Source organism: Herpailurus yagouaroundi, unplaced genomic scaffold (genome assembly GCF_014898765.1).
Source record: "Herpailurus yagouaroundi ecotype Mexico unplaced genomic scaffold, PumYag 253, whole genome shotgun sequence".
Classification (NCBI taxonomy): domain Eukaryota; kingdom Metazoa; phylum Chordata; class Mammalia; order Carnivora; family Felidae; genus Herpailurus; species Herpailurus yagouaroundi.
The window spans coordinates 3,459,820-3,480,679 of NW_024412470.1; the positions used below are offsets into that span (position 1 = coordinate 3,459,820).

At 41.7% G+C, this 20,860-nt stretch overlaps 1 long non-coding RNA gene across 1 annotated transcript in view; it reads right to left on the reverse strand.

The window, feature by feature from the left end:
• Positions 1-1,024: 1,024 nt before the first annotated feature.
• Positions 1,025-20,860, reverse strand: part of LOC121020909 (uncharacterized) — a 53,778-nt gene continuing 33,942 nt past the window's right edge. The window contains exons 2-4 of the long non-coding RNA XR_005786356.1: positions 19,138-19,282; positions 4,370-4,514; positions 1,025-1,774 (exon numbers count right to left, since the gene is read on the reverse strand). This is a non-coding gene — a long non-coding RNA (uncharacterized LOC121020909). The remainder of the gene's footprint in view (positions 1,775-4,369; positions 4,515-19,137; positions 19,283-20,860) is intronic.

Below are 20,860 nucleotides of genomic sequence, written 5' to 3' on the forward strand. Positions count from 1 at the left end.
TTTTACCAGTTGTTGTACAAGAAGTCAAAATGAGTGGCCTTTCCAAGAGTAATTCAACATTATTAATTCTCAAGTGATGAAATCTCTCAGCATAATTTATGTTACATAAATCTATTCGCTCATTAACCTCATTGATTGAGCATCTTATTTATTCAAGGCATTAGAGACACAAAAATAAACAAACACATTCTCTTCTCTAATCTTTGCAGTATTCTCGGGAAACAGGCATAAAAACACACAATTATGGTACAGAATGGTGAGGATTATGTCCGATGTATAAACGGACGAGTGTATAGCTGGCCTTTCTAACCTCCCAGATGTCCAGAAATCAGAACTATATGGAATGAAAATGATACCAGAATATGTAGGGAAGTTGTGAGGAAAAAATGCAAGCTTGTTTTTATTCCGTTTAGACCAGGTTCCTTTCTTTTAAAAGGCGCTTCAATAAATATTTCTCCAATAAGAATCTAAAGCAGTTTTACATGCATTATGTCTCTTAATCTTAAGAGTATTCCAGAGATGTGGGAGAAAGCAGGTGCTTGTATCAGTTCTAATTCCTACATGAAGGTCTATCATATCTTCAGTTACTTCCTAGGCAAGATAACAGAACCCTGTTCAGTAGAATTCCTTAAAGTTTTATAACTCTCCAAAAATTTCTCTGAACCCTTCTTTTTTTTATCTGATAGAACTCTCTCTCTCTTTCTCAGATATACAATTTAACTCTCTTTCATTTTCTATTCTTAATATCTTGTAAATGCCTCTTCACTTTTTATTACTTGCGAAAAGTGGCCAGTAACTAATTCTCCCTTTTAAATTTTCTTTTTTTGTTATTGAAAAAAAATTTAAGTTTGTTTATTTATTTGGAGAGAGAGAAAGCATGAATTGGGGAGGGGCAGAAGAGGAAAGAGAGAGAATCTCGAGCAGGTTCTGTACTGCCGGAGCAGAGCCTGATGTGGGGCATGAACCGATGAAGCCGTGAGGTCATGACCTGAGCCAAAACCAAGAGTCAGACACTTAACTGGTTGAGCCACCAGGCGCCCCTTAAATTTCCTTTTTTATTTCACAATAATTCATATTTGTTTTGGAGAAAAAAAACTACAAAATACAGATTATCAAAAGCAAAGAGAGGACCGTGTGTGTGTGTGTGTGTGTGTGTGTGTGTGTGTGTGTGTGTGATGTGAATGTGTGTGTTGAGAATAGGGACTCTAATCAGAAACAGGTACCACAGATACAACAAAAAAGGACATGGGCACACCAGGAGACAATGGACAATAGTATTAAGGCTGCATCTTTCTCCTGACTTTGCCCTACAATAATCCAATAATTCTCCCATTTTTAAACTACCATTATTCCTGTTCCTTCTTCGTTCATTTCCATTTATCTCAGCTCAGAAATGTTACGATAATTGTTACATGATCTCCTTCTTTCTCTTTTTTCAATCTATTCAGATTCAATTTCCTAAATGAATACTTTCAAAGAATCACTCCCCTGGGTAAGATTTTTTAATATCTTCACTTGTCTTATGGTATAGAGTACCATCCGAGGTCCTTAACATATTCTAACAACAGACTAACTTCATCTTCATTTTTTACCATTCTCCTACATATACCTCCCCTTTCCACAGATCAGAGACTTTTCCCCATCAGTGGAGAAGCAGGGTCCTGGAAATCAGACTGATCTGGGCACAAATCCTGACTCCATCACCAAGGTTTGGGAATCCGGGCAAGCTGATTCATCCATAGAATAGAGATAATAGTCTCCTTTCAGGATTTGGCTGGAAGATAAATGAGAAAGATATCTGAACATATTATTTGATTCCCCTTCTATGCAATCAGATTGTCCCTTGCTCTTTCCCCTCAGGCATCTTTGCCTGGGATACCCCCTGATTCACATCCTTGTATTCTCACTTGTTGTTTTTCTCCTCTTTGAAGATCTTCTAGGTCATTTCAGCTCACAGGAATTTCTGCCCTTCCTCTGAATGCCTAACACATTATGTGGTTTCCTGCTTCACAATCCACCATTTGCTGGTGAGATCTCTGAGATCTTACTCGACATACTATCTTGTTTTATTATTTTTCTCCTATACGTAGTGTTCCATGCAGTCCTGCTTTGTTTCCCTAAATAGACTGTGAGCTCACCAAAGATAGGTCCTTCCACTCTGTATTCTCAGTGCCTCACAAATGCCAAAGCATAGATGGTACTCAGCTATACCTTTACTGAATTCACATTATGTTATCTTCCTGAGGCCTGCTCCCTAAATTCTTATCCACAAAAGAGAATTAATTGATCAATTGATTCATTCACTCATTCACTCATTGGTTTTCCAAGAAGATGTATCAAATGTTTGCTATGTACCTGACAATGATTTAGTCACCCCAGATAGGGCCATAAACAAGAGAGTCAAGTTCTTTGTTTTCATGGATCATCTTTCATTCTAGTGGGAAAAGCACACAACTCAAAGGTAAGCAAATAAATAATTTAAGAGTCATAAATACTCTGAGGGAAATAAAATAGGGTGACAGGAGAGATGGTGACAGAGAAGCAGGGCTCTGCCAGGGGTTATGCAGGTTAGCCAGGACTCTTTGGACATGGGACAGATGATTCGCATCTGGCAACTGACTGTCTTCTGTCACCCAATGGCATTGATGGCTTCTCCTCATCTATGTGCAGAGCACAGAATGTGTGAGCTCGAAGGGTACTCAGCAGTTATAAAGTCCAGGAATTCTCAACTATTATTCCATTGCCATGTGTTCATTCAAAGTGAAATCTCACAGGAAGGTCCATAACCTCTGTGTATTTTCATAGTTGCATTGGAAACCTTGGATCTGGTCTATGCTATTTATGGGAATGGAGGTACAGTTGGGGCCCAGAGCTGAATGGTCAAGAGTTAGATGCCAGGCAAATATACATCTTTTGATAATTGTTTGGCTCATTTGGCCATCATTTAAAACCATTTCTTTTTTTTTTTTTTTTAATTTTTTTTTTCAACATTTATTTATTTTTGGGACAGAGAGAGACAGAGCATGAACGGGGGAGGGGCAGAGAGAGAGGGAGACACAGAATCGGAAACAGGCTCCAGGCTCTGAGCCATCAGCCCAGAGCCTGACGCAGGGCTTGAACTCCCGGACCGCGAGATCGTGACCTGGCTGAAGTCGGACGCTTAACCGACTGCGCCACCCAGGCGCCCCTAAAACCATTTCTTATGGGTATGATTTATTGCTCTACTTCCATTTTAGAAGATGGTATTATCCCATGTATTCACTTAGTTTATTCCCCACACTTAATTCCAAGTAGCTTTTGTTTGTTTCCTAAGGCCAAACCAGTGATAGAATAAGGGTATACAGCTTTTGAGGAGCCTCAGCTCTAAATTACCTGGTCTTGTCTTTTTGGTCCTCAGTGATCCTTTGTGCCTCAATTATAGGACTTGACCCATTTTGCCTTGTATCATCACCATCTACAGCCTTCTACAGAAGACTTCGTATCTTCTACAGAAGACTGCAAACTGTGAGCAGAAACTGTGTTTTAATCTTCGCGGTGCCCACCGAAAACAGTATCTTGCATTAGAGTAGGTGCTAAACGTCTGACATTAAATGTCACATTCTGACACACATTCAAACAGAGAGAGGTATTGAAATATTATTTTGAGAATTGATAACATCATTGGCATATGTGGGTAGCCTCCCCAGGTGGCCGACTTGCCAAGGAAAGCACTCATTTGAATGTGTAAGATCTGGTATGTCATCAGAAGCAATTAGTATGACTTCATCATCATGGCACCTATTTAGTGAGTGACTGTTAAGTTATTCAGACAGGATAGTAGGTGCTTTGAGTGAGACTCAAAAGAAGCACAAAACAGAGCCCACATCTTTAGCAAATTAGCAGTTTAGATTGGGAAGCAAGAGTCCAAAAATGTAAAGTCTATGTAATTAAATTCTAAATTATGTAGTGAAAGTAAGTGAGGCAGAAATCCAAGAAGCCATCACTAAGTGACAGCTGCGGAGCGTAGGGAAGGGACCAGACCGTGGATTGCCATGAAGGCACCAGGCACTGCTCTGAGGTGCCAGACCATCTACACAGACCTCTAGGGGAAGTAAAGGCTAGTCCATCGGAGCTCACGACACAATGAACCAGTTAGAAGAAGGAGGAGCCAAACTGACTTTCACTTTTCCCTATCCGGTGCCTGGGTGGCTCAGTTGGTTAAGCATTTTTCCTATCGGGAAGAGCCTTGGCTTGCCACAGTACCTGAGGTTTCAGAAATCCTAGTGTCAGATGTTGTTCCTAAAGGAGAAACATTCTGAGCACTTGGGAGAATGCAACATTGTCCTTGAACAGGAGGAAGTCAGCCAAAGAGTTCCCAGACATTACTCACTGGTTCGGCATATCCCACAACCTACGAGGCTGTCTTGTGCCGTGTCACCGAGGGGACCGCAGTTTGTTCTTACATGGACTCTGGCTCAGTAAATTCAGAACGGAGAAGGAGCGGGATTTCTGATATGAAGATGTGAGACACATGCCTTGTAGGGAGAGATTACAAAAGAAAAAATGTTAGAGGACAGGCAATGCCAGGTGATAGACTTTGCCATGTATCACAGGTAAGGAGACAAACCATCCAGAGCTCTAGATACAAACATCTCTCTCCTGAGGTATACAATTCCTTAAAATTTTTTTTTAACATTTATGTATTTTTGAGGGAGAGAGACAGCGTGAGTGGGGGAAGGGCAAAGGGGGAGGGAGACACATAATCTGAAGCAGGCTCCAGGCTCTGAGCTGTCAGCACAGAGCCCGACGTGGGGCTGGAACCCACGAGCAGTGAGATCATGACCTGAGCCAATGTCGGACACCCAACCAACTGAGCCACCCAGGAGCCCCGAAGAACAGGCCTCTATACGGTGATTCTTAATTGGGATCAAAAAATATATAGAGTGCTGTTCTCATAGGCCATTAGCCTGAGGCAAGAAGTTATGAAGAGGTTAGAAAAGGGGCACCTGGGTGGCTCAGTCAGTTAAACGTCTGACTTCAGCTCAGGTCATGATCTCGTGGTTCATGAGTTCAAGCCCCGCATCGGGGTCTGTGCTAACAGCTCAAAGCCTGGAGCCTGCTTCGGATTCTGTATCTCCCTCTCTTTCTCTGCCCCTCCCCTGCTCACTTGCCGTCTCTCACAAAAATAAATAAACGTTAAAAAAAAAAAAAGAAAGAAAGAAAGAAAGAAAGAAAAGAGATACCCTGATGAAATAGGATAGTTAAAGATGCCTCTTTCCCAAGCCTCTCCATTTATCTCAAAAAGATGTTTGGCTATGAAAGTGGGTGGTACCTGCAGAGACTTCCCAAAATTATTGTCAAGGCCACAATCGCTGATGCGAAACACTAGAGTAACTGTGCTTGTCTTAACCAGCGCACACAGCTCGGTTATGCAGAATAACTGCACAGTGAAGAGTGCGCTGTTCAGTGCATTAGAGATTTGTTGGAAAACCCGAAGTTTAGACATAGAAGTTTATTGACTGTATGTTGGGCTTTGCAACAGATGCCGTCAGGATAGAAAAGAAATACAGGGCTGATTCCTCCGTTGAGAAGAACCCATAGTTGCGGTGACCATATGTTCTTGGTAATAATAAGCTCTTACCTTCAACATCACCACCACCACGGCACTACCCTGATTCCACTTTGTTTATACAGTGTTTTTTTTTACTTAACCCAAGGCTGTTGGTGGTATCTTCCTCCCGTTTTCAGATTAGGTCCGATGATCTTCATACATGAAGAGTAACTTAATCTTTGGACACTCTGAGAGTCCCCACTATTACTGGTACTTTCTAGAAGACAATGAGCTCTACACATGGAACTGAATTCACAGCAGTCATACACACATATAGATGCATACACATGAACATTACCATCTTCAGCATAGACCTTGAGAGTACAGGGTTGGAAAACTTGGAAAATCTCTTTGCAAATTGATTTCAGCAAGTGCGTTGCATTCTTTGGATTCTTTAGCTCTGGCAAATATTTATCTTGTAAAAAAATAAACTTTGTAAGTAGATAAAAGTTTTGGGACTCTGTAATAGGTAATTCTATGTGTCAACTTGAATAGGCCCCAAGGTACCTGATGGTCAAATATTATTTTGGGTGTGTTTGCCAGGGTGTATCCAGATGAGATTAACATTTGAGTATGTAGACTGAGTAAACCAGATCGAGCAGATTGACTTCTCTAATGTGAATGGGCCTCATCCAATCAGTTGGAAGCCTGCACAGAATAAAGAGTCTGAGTAAAAGCGAATTCCTTTTGCCTGACTGCCTTCAGGCTGGGGCTTGTTTTTGTTTTTTGACTGTTTGTTTGCTTGTTTGTTTTTCTTTCTTTGGACTTGAATAGAAACGTCAGTTCTTCCTGGGTCTTGACTCTGTTGCACTTGGACTAGAACAACACTGACTTTCTTAGTTGTTAAGCCTCTGGACTGGGGCTGAGACCATAGCATCAATGCTGCTAGGCCTTCAGCTGCCAGCTGTAGATCTTAGGACTGTCAGCTCCTTAATGACATCAGCCAATTCCTTGTAATATATCCCTCTCTCTCTCTGTCTCTATCTCTCTCTCTCTCTCATTTTCTTTGTCTCTACATGTATATACACACACACACATATATACACATATACACATTGAAAATCACATATATATATGATATATATATATATATATATTATAAATATCTCTCCATATATATGGAATATAGGAGACAGATCCTATTGGTTCTGTTTGTCTAGAGAACCCGATGAATATAGAGCCAGAGGAATACATTAGCTGACAAGCTAGAAATGAAATTTTGTTCACCTACACCCCAAAAGATGTATATATAATAAAGACCCGTTATTTTTCTCATAGGCTCAATAACTGGTTTTGAAAATAATTTTGAAGTAGGAATTCCAAATAGGTCTTGAACAATGGGAGTATTTAGTAGACTCCACTGCCTGACCACCAAATCTGTTTCTTCCTCTTTCTGAGAATATAGCTTGACTGCTTTTTCTGTGTGACTGAGTGCTTATGTATACTACTTTTAGTTATGGCCCATAAACACCCCCCGCCCCCGCCAAAGCACACACAAGATTCCTCATGCTCGCTCCTTCCTTCCTTCCTTCCTTCCTTCCTTCCTTCCTTCCTTCCTTTCCTTTTCTTTTTTTTTAATGGTTATGTATTTACTTTTGAGAGAGAGAGAGCACAAGCAGGGGAGGGGCAGAGACAGAGAGAGAGATAGAGAGAGAGAGAGGCAGAATCTAAAGTAGGCTCCAGGCTCCAAGCTGTCAGCACAGAGCCCAGCGCAGCGCTTGAACTCACAAACTGTGGGATTATGACCTGAGCGGAAGTCAGGCACCTAACCAACTGAGCCACCAACGCACCCCCCTCATGCTCTTTTCTGTTCAGTGGTGACTTTAGTCATGTATTGAAGGTGGTGGAACATGAGATGGAAGGAGCCTGAGTCCCTCCTTCCAACTGGAGGACACTTGGTCGGGAATATCCATTTGTGATTTTATATGAATGAAAAGTAAATTTCTATTTTGTTAAGCCACTGAGATTTCTGGAGTGTGTTTGTTCTTTCTCTTTTTCCAGTTTTTCATTTTAATTCCAGTACAATTAACATACGGTGTTATATTAGTTTCAGGTTTACCATCTATTGATTCAACTGGCATATGGCAGTTCTATAACGGTGGCTGGTAGCTGGTATAACCTAAGCAATACACAGAACCACTAGGATAAGAGTAGAGGTGATAATGTTGACAGACAAGATCCTGTGAACTTACAACTTCTGGTATGTCTGTTTAAAATATTCATCTCAGGGGCGCCTGGGTGGTTGAGTCAGTTAAGCGTCCAACTTCAGCTCAGGTCGAGATCTTGCAGTTTGTGGGTTCAAGCCCCATGTCGGGCTCTCTGCTCTCAGTGTGGAGCTCGCTTCTGATCCTCTCTCCCCCACTCTCTCTGCCCCTACTCGGCTCATGTTGTCTCTCCCTCAAAAATACATAAACTTTAAAAATAAAATAAAATAAAATAAAATAAAATAAAATAAAATAAAATAAATAAAATAAATTATCCATCTCAAAATACAGGAATTCTACCTTAGCTTGTTAGAATCCAGTTAGTCCCATTTGTTGTGTGCCATGTAGACAAGTAATCAGAAGCCAAACAACAATAACAGCAACAACAACAAATCATCATCATCATAAATGATTTGGTTTGGAAACCTAACCTTAGATTTGATCTGCTTGAGTTGCTCTGCTAACACTAAGCCAATTACATTGCCAGTTTGACTCAAACAAAATTGATTTTTTAAACAGTAGTTATAGTGGGCTCAATGGGGAAAAAATACTATTTGGGGTTAGAACACCAGAATTTGAGCCCCAGCTTTACCGTTTGCTGGTGGTGTAAACTCTGCAAGTCTCTTACCTCATCTCGGAATGGGATAATAATTGTCCCCCAGTGCACTGTTGAGAAGATCAAAGTGCTACACTTTGGAGGAGTAATTATTTTTGCCTGTTTTCAAGGCAACTCCTTTGGGGGGGGGGGGTGCGTGCTGAACGGTAAGTCCAGCAGTTTTCATTCACTCATTTCCTGCTTGCTACCTGGGGTCTTGACGTGTCCAGGAGGTTGTGAATCTTAACTTATAAGGGCCCCAATCCATGCTTGAGGGTCTGATAGCTGATTTGAGTTGGAAGACGTGTCACAAGCAAGCACTCATGTGTTTTGGAAGCAGGAGCAAAGAGACCAAAAGACCAAGCCCTCTGAAGAAAGTAAACACAACAGGAATGCTTTGAGGGTGACGGAGCCTGCTCTTATCTCACTTCATACAAGCTTAGACTTCAAAGCACATTTTGTGACTCACATCCACTAATGACTAAAAGCAAAGGCCAAGTTATGAATTATGGAGTGGAGAGGGGTGGGGGAAGGAAATGATGGCAAAATCTTGAGGAAAAAAGTGAAGTTAAATGAAACTCATCTTCATGATTTTCGTATTTCCGTGAGTGGGCATTTCTTGACCCCGCCGGGGAACATAACGACAACATAGGAAAGTTGGTTAAGAGAATGGATTTTGGTGTCAGAAAATGCTGAGTCAGACTCTCAGTTCAGCCACCTGTTCTGTATGTTCCCTTGGGAAACTTACCTCTCAGTACTTCACCTCCTCCTTAATGGAAAAATAATCGTTCTTATGTCTAAAGATTGCTGAAAAATGAGAAATGCATCGATGCACGTAGAGAATTTAGCACAGTGAGATAGATTCAACATTAGCTCTAATTGTTTTTGGCTTATCCTTTAATATCACCGTGGCTTATACACTATATGTCATTCACACTGCAGGCTTACTCATCAGATCAAATTATTGCAAAGAATATACCTTCTTAGTTTTCTGATCTAAGAGTTGTCTCTTCCTCCCTGGTCCTGGACGTGGAGTTGCTGCTAAGGCTTTTGTGCTTAACCCCCATCTTTCTCTGTCAGTCAGAGAATGGAAGAGAAGGAGTGGAAACAGTGATATATATTTTTTTTAATTTCAAAAATTATGAGAGGCAGCATTGCCTTCATGTGAACACACATGAACTGTGTTTGGTGCTATAATCTGCAGATCCCCGATGGACCATCAATCTACTCTTCTGGAATCACATGTGTCAGTAACTCCAAAGTTCTGGTTTGAAACCAGGAGTCTGGCATATCCCAAATTCAGCTTAGTGTCAGCATTCCTGCTCTCCTAGCACACCAGTCTTGATCTTTGGTTCTGTTGACCCATTTGACTTCCCTGCTCTGTCAGAAGGCCCTTTGACTGTGGGCCCCATGCTTCTTTCATCTTTCCATCCGTTTCCTTCACTCAGAATCTAGCACAGTTTTTTGGACATGGGAGACACTTAATACAAATTTTAAATAGGATAAAAGGCTTAAATAAATTTGATCTGACTCCCAGTTAAGGAGCTGCATCACTATTATACCACCAGATGATTAGATATTAAAGGTGAGAGTCTAAATAAACACATGACCCAGTAAATGTTTCTTGAGTGTCTATTTTGTGCCTGGTATTATGCATTTTTCCTTTCTGATATTTCGTCTAACCTTCAACTAAAAATAGAATTGGTGAGGGGTGCCTGGGTGGCTCCGTTGGTTAAGCATCCAACTCTAGATTTTGGTTCAGGTCATGATTTCACACTTCATGAGATCAAGCCCTGTACTGGGCTCTGTGCTAATAGCTCAGAGCCTGCTTGGGACTCTCTCTCCCTCTCTCTCTGCACCTCCCCTGCTCTTGTGTGTGTGCTGTCTTTCTCTCTAAATAAAAAAATAAACAAACTGAAAAAAAATAGAATTGGCTAAATAAATATTTAATACTAGGCAATTTTGCCATTCAAAAAAATATGCACACAAAGTCCTCCAACAATCTTTGAAACCCCATGCAATAAAAATATGTATTTTGTGAACCAGGAAAACTTGGAAGGTTATCATGGACTCATCAGTTGTTCTTACTTTAGTGCAAATTAGTCTTATCATCTTGTTTTCTGAACACTTGTCGAGGTGCTGTAAATAAAGATGGAGGCTTGTGAGGAGAGAGGGGAGGGGAAGAATTGATATTGGTGCTTTGGAAAGTTTGGGACCACACCTGCCCATGTTTGGTGACTTGGGTAGATGAGGAAAAAGACAGTGGAAGAGCCTAGGCTTTGGATCCATGAAAAGGAATTCCTTTTTTACCCTCCTAACTAAGTTGCAAGTCTCCAAGGACAAACTACTAACATCAGTGTGTTAGTTCGGATTGTGTTGGACTTTGTCTTAAACAAAGAAGGGGGTTGATTCTTCTCCCCTGACAAAAGCCACCCTTAAAGTAGGCCTTCCATCCTCATGTTGGTTGCCATGTAATCCCGAGATGGCAGCTCCACTTCCAAACTCAATCAAGAAGAGGATCAGCTAAGTGAAAGAGGCTAAGACTAAAGAGAAATGATTCCTCTTAATCAGCTTTTCCAGAAGTCTCATCCAGGGTCACCTTGCAGCCACCATCAAGTTGGCAAGAACCCTGTAACAGAGCCATGCTGACCAATGAGGAAGGCTAAGAAATGTCACCATTGTAGAGGGGGTACATTACCACTGCAGAGAAAACTCACGTTCTGTTCATTAAGAAAAGAGAATGGATACCAAGTAGGCCACTGATTCTCTTTGCCACGCTTTCCCCATTTGCATAATTGAAAAAATAATACCTACCCTATAATGATTTGGAAATTTAAGTGAGATAATGCATTTGTATAATCCCTGGCTTATAGCAAGCATTTAGTAATGTGCGTTTCCTCTACTTTCTCGTTCAAGTTTCCCCTGATATCCAAAAATAGAGTGTTCCTGTGAAACCTTTCCTGCCAAACTGGCATAAAGCAAAAAAGCAATTACCATTTATTTATAAGGAAAAGTTTTTGAGTGTGCGCAGACCTAAAGAACAACCTCTCGTAGGCTGTTCTGATACCTTAGGACACGTCTTGCTGACAGATGCAAAAGTAACTACAGAAAAGACACAGATGCTCACAGACACAATAGAAGCTCTGGAGGCTTGATGCTGAGATGCTGCCTGTGGATCCAGGGAAAGAGCTGGGGAAGGAGCCAGGGTAGGAGCAGGGGAAGGAGCCAGGGAAGGAGCAGGGGAAGGAGTGGGTCGGCACCATTCCTGCTGCCCAGAACACGCTGCTTCTGTAATGCTCACTGCAAAACCCATGCTGACGGCTATTTTCTCATCTCTTACCTTTTCTTCAGATATCTTTTGGTTAGCAAAAACAGGTACTAATGTAGGTCTTTTGTAATAGCAAAGCGGTATAATGCAAACTTTTGAAGAGTGGGAGATAACCCGTATGTAGCAGACAATAAATGTTAGGTAACAGGATGAACTTTGTTTTAAGTTTATTTATTTATTTTGAGAGAGACAGAGGCAGCACGAGTGGGGGAGGGACAGAGAGAGAAGGAGAGAGAGAGAGAATCCCAAGCAGGCTCTGTGCTGTCCGTGCAGAGCCCTCCACGGGGCTCAAACTCTCGAAACCATAAGGTCATGACCTGAGCTGAAGCCAAGAGTCAGTCGCTTAACTGACTGAGCTACCCAGGTGCCCCAGGATGAACTTTTAGAGCATCTTATGGTTTTCATATGCCGTATTGTAAACCTTGGCCTAGTATATCTTTATTAATTCATTAAAGCAGAGATCTGAACTCAGTAGACTATGAAAGAAGTCTTGGACTCTTCGTTTGCAATAAATACTGTGGGTCATTCTGATGCAGGTGACTCCCTGAAAATTGTTTAAAGCTCAGTGCTTTAAGAGAAGTATCTAAATAGTAGAAAGAATAGTTACTACATTTTTGATCACGTGTGTGTGTGTGTGTGTGTGTGTGTGTGTGTGTGTTTTGAGGATGATGGATACTTTGGGCTATATTGGTGGTAACACAAGCAAACCTTAGCTTAATGAGAAACATAGAAATGTCGAATATTATTGGGAATCTAAACTCAAGAATGATTTTTCTCTGTTTAAAGAGTGTGGCAATATTATTATAGAAATTAGTACCTTGCGAGTAGTTAAGATGATGCACAAAAACAAACAAAAAAATATTAATGTACCATCACCAGGATTCACGGAAATTTTGACAAGTCAAAATTTTGTATAAAAGTCAGGTCTTTTAGCTGATTAGGCAATCTACAGTTGGCAAAAGGTGCACTGGAGTCAATCTTCACCTGGCAAATTTGACTTCCTGTTTCTAAGGAAAAAAAATTTCTCCCTAAAAAAAAAAAAAAAAAAAAACTCATAAAATAACTCCCAAGGCTTTTTGCACATCAAATAGCTCTTACAGAATCAAATTTTGATGAGGTAAGTGTAAGGAATTTAGTAACATATGGATTAAATTTCCCTTAAAATAGACATTTTAAAATGAGGAGGAAACAAAGTTCTTGGTAAAATATGAAAATATATTTTGGTTTGCCTTGAACCCCAAACACAATTTGAAAAATAGTTCAAGATGTTCACCAAGCCCCCAATACAGCTGGTTTCACCCATCTCTAGTTCCAAGATATAAACTGTTGGGAGTTCTGGTAATTACAAATATTACGAAAGCATTAGAAAATATTGGAAAATAGTCAGAAATGAAGAAAGAACAAAAATTTAGAAATAAACAAATCCAAACTCAGGGATTCTGTCTCCAAAAACTTAAGGGTGGGCAATCCTGACCCCAGATAGCTGATGAAATTAATTTCAATTTCTTCTTATGTTTCAGAAGAAAATAATTAATGACAAATATGGATGCATAAATATTTCAAGAACACTTCTGATAATAATAAAATGACAAAGAAAATGTGTTCCATTACAGAAGACAATTTGTTAACAGGCTACATCCAAAGTACCTACGAGAACAAGACTATCTCAAAGAGCTAATGAGATCGTTCTTTAGGGGCAGAGGCTCTTACAAATTTTGATCAAAACCAGTTAGCTCCATTGATGAAGCCTTGTACGAACAAAATTAAGGTCATGATTTAATTGATTCTTAAATTTTTACAAGCTTGCCCTCTAAAATCAGTCTCACTATAGTAGGGCAACCTTTCTCGAATTCAAATACATCATGTCACCTTTTAAAATTCTTCCTGGGTTCTTCACTGCCCTCAGAAGTAAGTCCAAACTCATGACATCAAGGACCTTCCTGTGTACCTATTATGACTCATTTTTCACTAGCTCGTGTTTTACTATTATCTCCTAGATAAGTCTATATTCTCATACGAACTATTTACAGCCCTTACAATGTTTCTGTAGAGAAACATCCTGCTGATGATGTAACTTGGATTTTTTTTTCCTTTTTTCTTGCTGAAAGAGGTACTGTTACATCACTTTTATCATCTTTAGAAGAATAAAGGATCTTGAGGAACTGAATGCAGTGTTCCCAATCCAAAGAGGATTGCTCTGTGGAAGATAGGGTGGCCGTGAGCAAGCAGGCACCTGTCCTGATTATTCAGGAAAGGACAGATAAAAAGAATCTAGTTCCAGGACTGAAAAAGAAAAGCTGCCTGACCCCTGGTGGTACAAGTCCTTGGGAAGGAAAAGACATCAGAAATTCTAGGTCTGCAGGACATGAATGTTTAGTCCAGTCCTGCCATCTTTCTCCTGCAGTAGTTATCATCTCTGAGAATGACACTGTATGGGACCCAGAGACCCAAGGATTAAGGACTTGGGGACTGGGCACTCTCATTCCACTGAGCCTGGTTCTGAGGGTGGATCTTCCAGCCTCTAAGATCCAGTCTCTGGTCCATCGCCATCTTTTGTGGACTGTGTAGGTCCAGTTGTGAACAGTGTCACCAAGTGGCAGCAAGAGGCACAAACAACAATGAACTGAGTAAAGCCCAGGCTCTTTACTCTTGGGTGTTAAAAGCAGAGTGATGACCTTCTCTTGGGCTATATCAACCTTTGGAGTTTTAGCAGACTCAGAAAACTGAGGAACTGAGAGGTGGAGAGCTGAATGTTTGACTGATCCTATGTGTATGGACTGAGCTAGTTTCCTTTCACGTGTAAAAGAAAAAGTAAATCCCCCCTGCCTTTGCCTAGTTCTGTGGAGTAATCACTCTCTGATGCACTTCTCTGACTCCCCATCATCTGGAGGGCTCCTCAAACCCCTTGTCTTTCTGTCATCTCAAGTGCCCCTTCATTCAAAAGTCCTGCTTGCCTCACTAAGCCTGAAGTGTCCCCCTTAGCACCCCACACAGACATTCATGCTACCTTTCCCCTCCCCCAAACTGTGATATTTCCTTCACGTTGCAACCAGAACTCCCTAAGTCAAAATGCCCAATTTGCTCATTTTTCTTCCATCCTACCCCTCTCCATTCAGCTGTGAGATTTAATGCAAGAACTGCATGTTATTCACTGATTCATTTTCACTACCCAGCATATCCTAACTGGTAATAAGACATCCAAGTCTTCAGTTAGGAAAGAGGAATGCCCATGCCAAATACAAGGCTCAAAAGCCATGACCAACAATAGCTCTAGTTTTGTTTACGAGCCCTTGAATTGACTGAATAAAATAGATCGAAACTGGACCAAGGTCATCAGGGAATTGTGTGTTTAGAGAAACACAAAGCTAATGAAGAAAGTCCTGGGATTGTTCATTCCCTAATGAAATCATCATGTCCTCAAACACTCACCAAGAGGAAGTGGAGAACTCCCAAAGTATCCCTGGGACACTGGGCAGAGAAATATTCTCGGAGGGCAGATTTGAAGGCTGACAGGTGGACTGGCCAAGGAACTCACTCCGCTGTCAGTGTAGGAAGGAAGCCCTGTTTTCCTACAAGGGAAATGACATGTATTTTGGACCAGTGACCCCTCAAGATTGCTCCCCATAGTGTCCTTTCACAAACGGAACACTTTAAAATAGATCATTTTTTTTCAGGCAAGTTCCAATCAGAAAACAGAATCAGCAGAGATAATATAACACAGGGAACTGGTGAAACTGATGTTGGAGAATAAGGGAAAACTGAGGTAACACAGACAGTAACAGGAAAGTAGGGCCTGTGGAAATGAAGGACACAGTTAGTAGTTAACCTCTAGCAGTGCAGAGGAGTTCCCTGTGGGGCTGGGCTCAGACCTCTGAGGAGGGTCTAGACTCTTCAGGAAGCAGACTTTCTTCTACTTTCTTTCTACCTCTGGAAGCTGAGATATAGACCTCTGAAAAGGGAGCGCTATGCATCTGCCCTGGGGAGAACCTCCATGGAACTGGAATCCAGAACTGTGAGATGGAGGGGAGGGGTCTCTTCTCCCTGGTCCTGTCTTCCTGTCTCCTTCTGACATCCCCTACTGGCAGAAGCCAGAGGACAAAAGAGAAATGTGTTTTGCAGAGTCTTAGCCCCAGTATCACGGAGAAGAGCACAGAATGGTGGACCGGAGGGAGAGGCAGGAGCTTAGTAAGCATCATGTTCCAAGCTTTTGTTCACTCACCTTAACATATGCCCTTCTGAATAGGCCTGAACTTTCAGAAAGGAAGAACATCTTTATACCTTTCTCAGTAAGATTCAACTATCTGTTATACAAGTGCAAACTCTGTGGCCATCTCCCCAGAAAGAAGAGACACAAAGTCCCAACAGTCAATGGTTTCCATCCCTGGGCAACGAACATGGTACCCATCTCTGAGCAATGTTAACTATTCTTATAATCCAGTCACTGTCCCACCAGAATATCTTGCAACACAAACACTAAACTTGAAAATGATCCGACAATATAACAATCCTTGCATGAAATAACAGGAAGGGAAAATAACACATAAGCCATATAACACAGTAAGGAAGGCAGAAAAATAGGCATGGCGGCTACAGTCTTTGTTTCTGCAAGTGTCATGAAGCCATTTATTTTTTTAAATTTTTTTTTCAACGTTTATTTATTTTTGGGACAGAGAGAGACAGAGCATGAACGGGGGAGGGGCAGAGAGAGAGGGAGACACAGAATCGGAAACAGGCTCCAGGCTCTGAGCCATCAGGCCAGAGCCCGACGCGGGGCTCGAACTCCCGGACCGCGAGATCGTGACCTGGCTGAAGTCGGATGCTCAACCGACTGCGCCACCCAGGCGCCCCATCATGAAGCCATTTATAATTTATTCCCTCCACCCCCCTAGTCTGGGTTTTCTTTTCCCTTAGTTCCTCAGCTAATTTAGTTCTTTACCCGCTATGGTGACACAAACCTTTCACCCTCACGGGCTCTGCCTCCTTTTGGTTGTTGCCATTTTCCATTAACGTTTGTTATTGGGTGTGAAAACATGAGAAGGTGCCCAGAGAATCTCCTAAAATCTAGACAGAATCCTTCCTGTCCCCTCGGCACAGAAGTAATCCAATTTCCCCCTGGGTCATCAGAATCAGTCACCCAAGCAAATAGCAAGCTTGTTTTCTGCAGGTGGTTCAGTAGTAGCACGAGGACCCCGGCATGACCGGTGGGCACTTTCAAAATGCTGGGGTAATGAGAGCAAAAACCAGACTCATGCGGGAAATTTTGGAGATTGGTAATTGGGCTACTCCTTGGAGTAGTAGTTTGCCAGGGGTAAAAGTTAGGATCCGTGTAAAGAGGTGTGGAAGAGTGAAAGAGAAATGCATAATGTGAAGTGAGAACGAGAGGATAGCATCACCGGCACCGTTCGTGTACCCCAGACCAAAGCAGTGGTTCTCAAAATATTTGAAATGTTGAAAGCGAGAAGCGCCATTTCTTGCCAAGTCGAGTCCCAATGCCTTGGATAAAATTGGGCAGATGATATGGCCCCAAGATTACAGAATCTGCCTATAATATATTCATCATTGAAGCACACCTTGCCTGAAACTCAACCTCTTAGCTCCCTCATTAGCTCAGTTGATAAATTTAGCCAGGCTGATTTTAAAAGGGCAAGGGGCTGTGGCTGTGTGAGGAATATACTGGGCAGGATAGATACACAGGTGTTTTTAGCAGTAGAAAGCAACTTCATTCTTGAAGACAGTGAGAAAACAATGAAGTGAATCTTAGGTGTAAAAAATCTCGGGCTGTGATTTAAGAATCAGATAACATTAGAATATCAATAATGGGATGTATTTTTCCTTTCTTGGGAATTATTTTTGTCTTTCACACTTTCCAGCATGCTTCCAAAAGTCAAGCAAAACAAGGAAACTGTTGACTTGAATCTTCCAAGAAGTAAAGAAGGTGAGAGCTTACAGAGGACTTCTCCAGGCTTCGATTTTGTTCTGAGAAAACAAATCAGAAGCCTTTAGGGATCCTATTTGTGAATATCCTCTTCCTCACTTAGCCTGTTTTCTGTCCCAATTATTCAGAGCTCTGTTGTTTCTGATCTTATGAGCACGGATGTGTGCTGAAATTAAAAATCAAATGCATAAATATTGCAGTAAAGGAAAAATAGAAAATCTGAAGTTAGTCTCGGTTTTAGATTTAAGGCTGTCTTCTAAATGCTACTTGTCTAACTAATCCTTTTCCTTTTGATCCTAGGTGTTAAAACAGGAAAGTCCGGCATGCAATTGGCTTCCTGGTGTGAATAGCAAGACTTGAAGTTCAAAGATACTTGTGAAATCCAGACCTCATTTTATTCATTAATCCCTATAAGCAAGTGCAGCTATTTAGCTAGACAATCAGAGACCTAGCCTGACTGTTCAATGTATAAGCAGAAGCCTGATTGTCCTATCCTGCAGCAAGATTCAGGGAGAAAGTCACAAACTGTAGGGTCAAAAGTTGCAGGTGAGGGGGTGCCTGGGTGGCTCAGTCACTTAAGCCTCCACTTTGGCTCAGGTCATGACCTCACCGTTTGTGAGTTCGGGCCCCAGGTCGGGCTCTGTGCCGACAGCTCAGAGCCTGGAGCCCGCTTCGGATTCTGTGTCTCCCTCTCTCTCTGCCCCTCCCCCACTTGCACACTCTCTCTCAAGAATAAATAAGTACTAAAAAAAAAAAAGTGCATGTGAAAACACAGGGATTAATGGAATTGGTCAGTCATGGAATTGGAGGGACACTGAAAAAAAAACCTAGGGTAGGAGACCTTGTGGAAAGGCAAAAAAAAAAAAAAAAAAAAAGGAGAGGGATGATTGAGATTTAGATCCTTGTACTGATTGCCTGACAATCAATAGTCCTGCTCTGGAGACGCCCTATTCACCTCTACCAATTAGGTGGTTTGGGAGAAGCGGGGAAGGAAGAGACTGAGCCAAACAGGCAAGCAGTGAAGTATCCTCTAGGCATCTGTCCGTGTGCCACGAGGCCGGTGTAGTCAAAATGGGCAGAGCCCCACCGTTGACAGGTGCTGTGAAGTCCCTGCCACCTCTCTCGGTAGTGCCCCACCCTTACTCTGGACTTGGTTATACTGCTCCAGACAAAACAGGTACCAGAGCGACCTGCGGACAGGACTGTGGTTGCCACAGGGCTGGCATTCATTCAACAACGTTTAACGTAAGCCTCAATAATCACGGAGGCATTGTAGAAAAATTGAGAGCAAAGACAAAAACTCTAATAAGAGCCCCAGAGAAAAGTACTGTAGATTCATTCCTGCAGTTGCACTTGCCTCTCCTGTGTAATAATATTTATGGAAATACGTTTCCCCTTGTGGGAAGAAATATACACACGCATGTGCACACACAAACACACATCCACATACATTCACACAATCACTTTTCGAAGGCTGTGACTTACGCCTCGTCAGCTTTCTGAACATCAGTCGTGTTTTGACAAATCGGCAGAATTCCCAAGAACGCAGTAACTGGCCAGGGAGACCGTGATCTCTTTACCACCAAGTCTAAGTGCATGTTTCTCTGGGAAAACGTGTTCATGCCTTACCCTGCAAGAGAACAGAATGTGGCCATATGGTTGCTACTAGGAAATAATTATCCTGTAAGGGAAATGGGTCCCAGTGTCTGATACTTAATCCTCTCTCTGTAACGTGGGTCAAGGGCCCTGGATTCTAAACTTCTTTCTCTGGGGGGGGGGGGAGGGGGAGGGGGGAGAGGGATGAGGTGACACCGCGGTTTCTTCTTCTTCCCTAAGACAAACGTACAATTCTTGGCTGGAATGTTTCGAGATGCCTGTTGAACTGGGTCAGCGCACCAAACAAAATCTTCTATTGTTTTATTCCACAGAAAACTTGCCTTACCTAACGATTCCACATCTACTCAAATAAAAAGAACAAAAGGGTAAACTCAGAGCCCTGTCATCCCCCCACACACCCCTGTTTTCTGCATTTAATAAAGGCAGCAGCTAAAATTTAATAGCATTTGGAAAGCCATGAAGCCATGTCCTGGAGTTACATGGCATATTTTATATTATAGTGGTAGAGTTAGGAAAGGAGTGAGGCTCCAATGGGTCTCTTGCTGCAAAACTTGGTGTCTCCACATCAGACTGATATAGATGGTGACTGATATACAGGATGAAGCCAAAAAGAAGTGTGTGTGTGTGTGTGTGTGTGTGTGTGTGTGTGTAGGGACAGGTTGGGGAGTTGCAAAGCAAAGTGTCAGTAAATATAATTTTTTATCATGGCAAAATTATTGGTTTAACTGATATTTCACTGAGTTATCTAAAGGCACATATGGTAACCTTCCTAAACATAAGAGGGTTCATTCCTGCAAAAGTGCTTATAGCCAAGCTCTTTCTTGCGTTTCTCAAATGAAGTATTTTTCGAGCTAAGTTGCTTCGTGTACACAGCAGATCTGTTCCCAAATACACCAACCTTATTAACCAACGCTGGACTCAGGCTATTTCCTATGGGAAACACAATTTTTTTTTTTTTTGGTGTTCAATAAAAATTTGGGCCAAATTAGAAAGTAAATAAATGAATACTTCTCAAGAATCCATGATAACACTTGCTGAGCAGTGGGTCAGGCCAGATTTAATCTAAAATCGTTCTGCTGCGTGTAAAATGATTATGTCATAGCATTTGTCTTTAATTACTCACCTCTTTCCAAAGGCTTGACTCATAATGTGTTTCTCGGTTAACCACAAACACTCGCACTACAAGACTTGTCATATAGATTCACTCACCCCCCTTCCCCACCCCCTCTGTTTTTGCACTTTGCAACATTGTTAAGTCACAGCTCCTGAAAAAGAAATTTTGAGACATTGTCTAAACCATCTCCCCCTTGATACTTTGAAGACTCCCATGCTAAGAAAAATAACCCTGGCTTCTCTTGACTCATGAAGACCAGTAGAGCGAGCTTAATAGTAATGGAAAGAGCAATACCGTATCATCACGATTTTGTACTATATGGTGCCGTTCCCGTGAGAATGTCTATGAGTTCAAGAACATATGAAAAGAATTAAAACAAAGGATTGTAGCTCGTAATTGAGTACAAGTCAATTAAGCAACCACATACATATTTTTCCCTCATCGCTTCACTTCTCACCTCACCTTCCCCTATGAGAA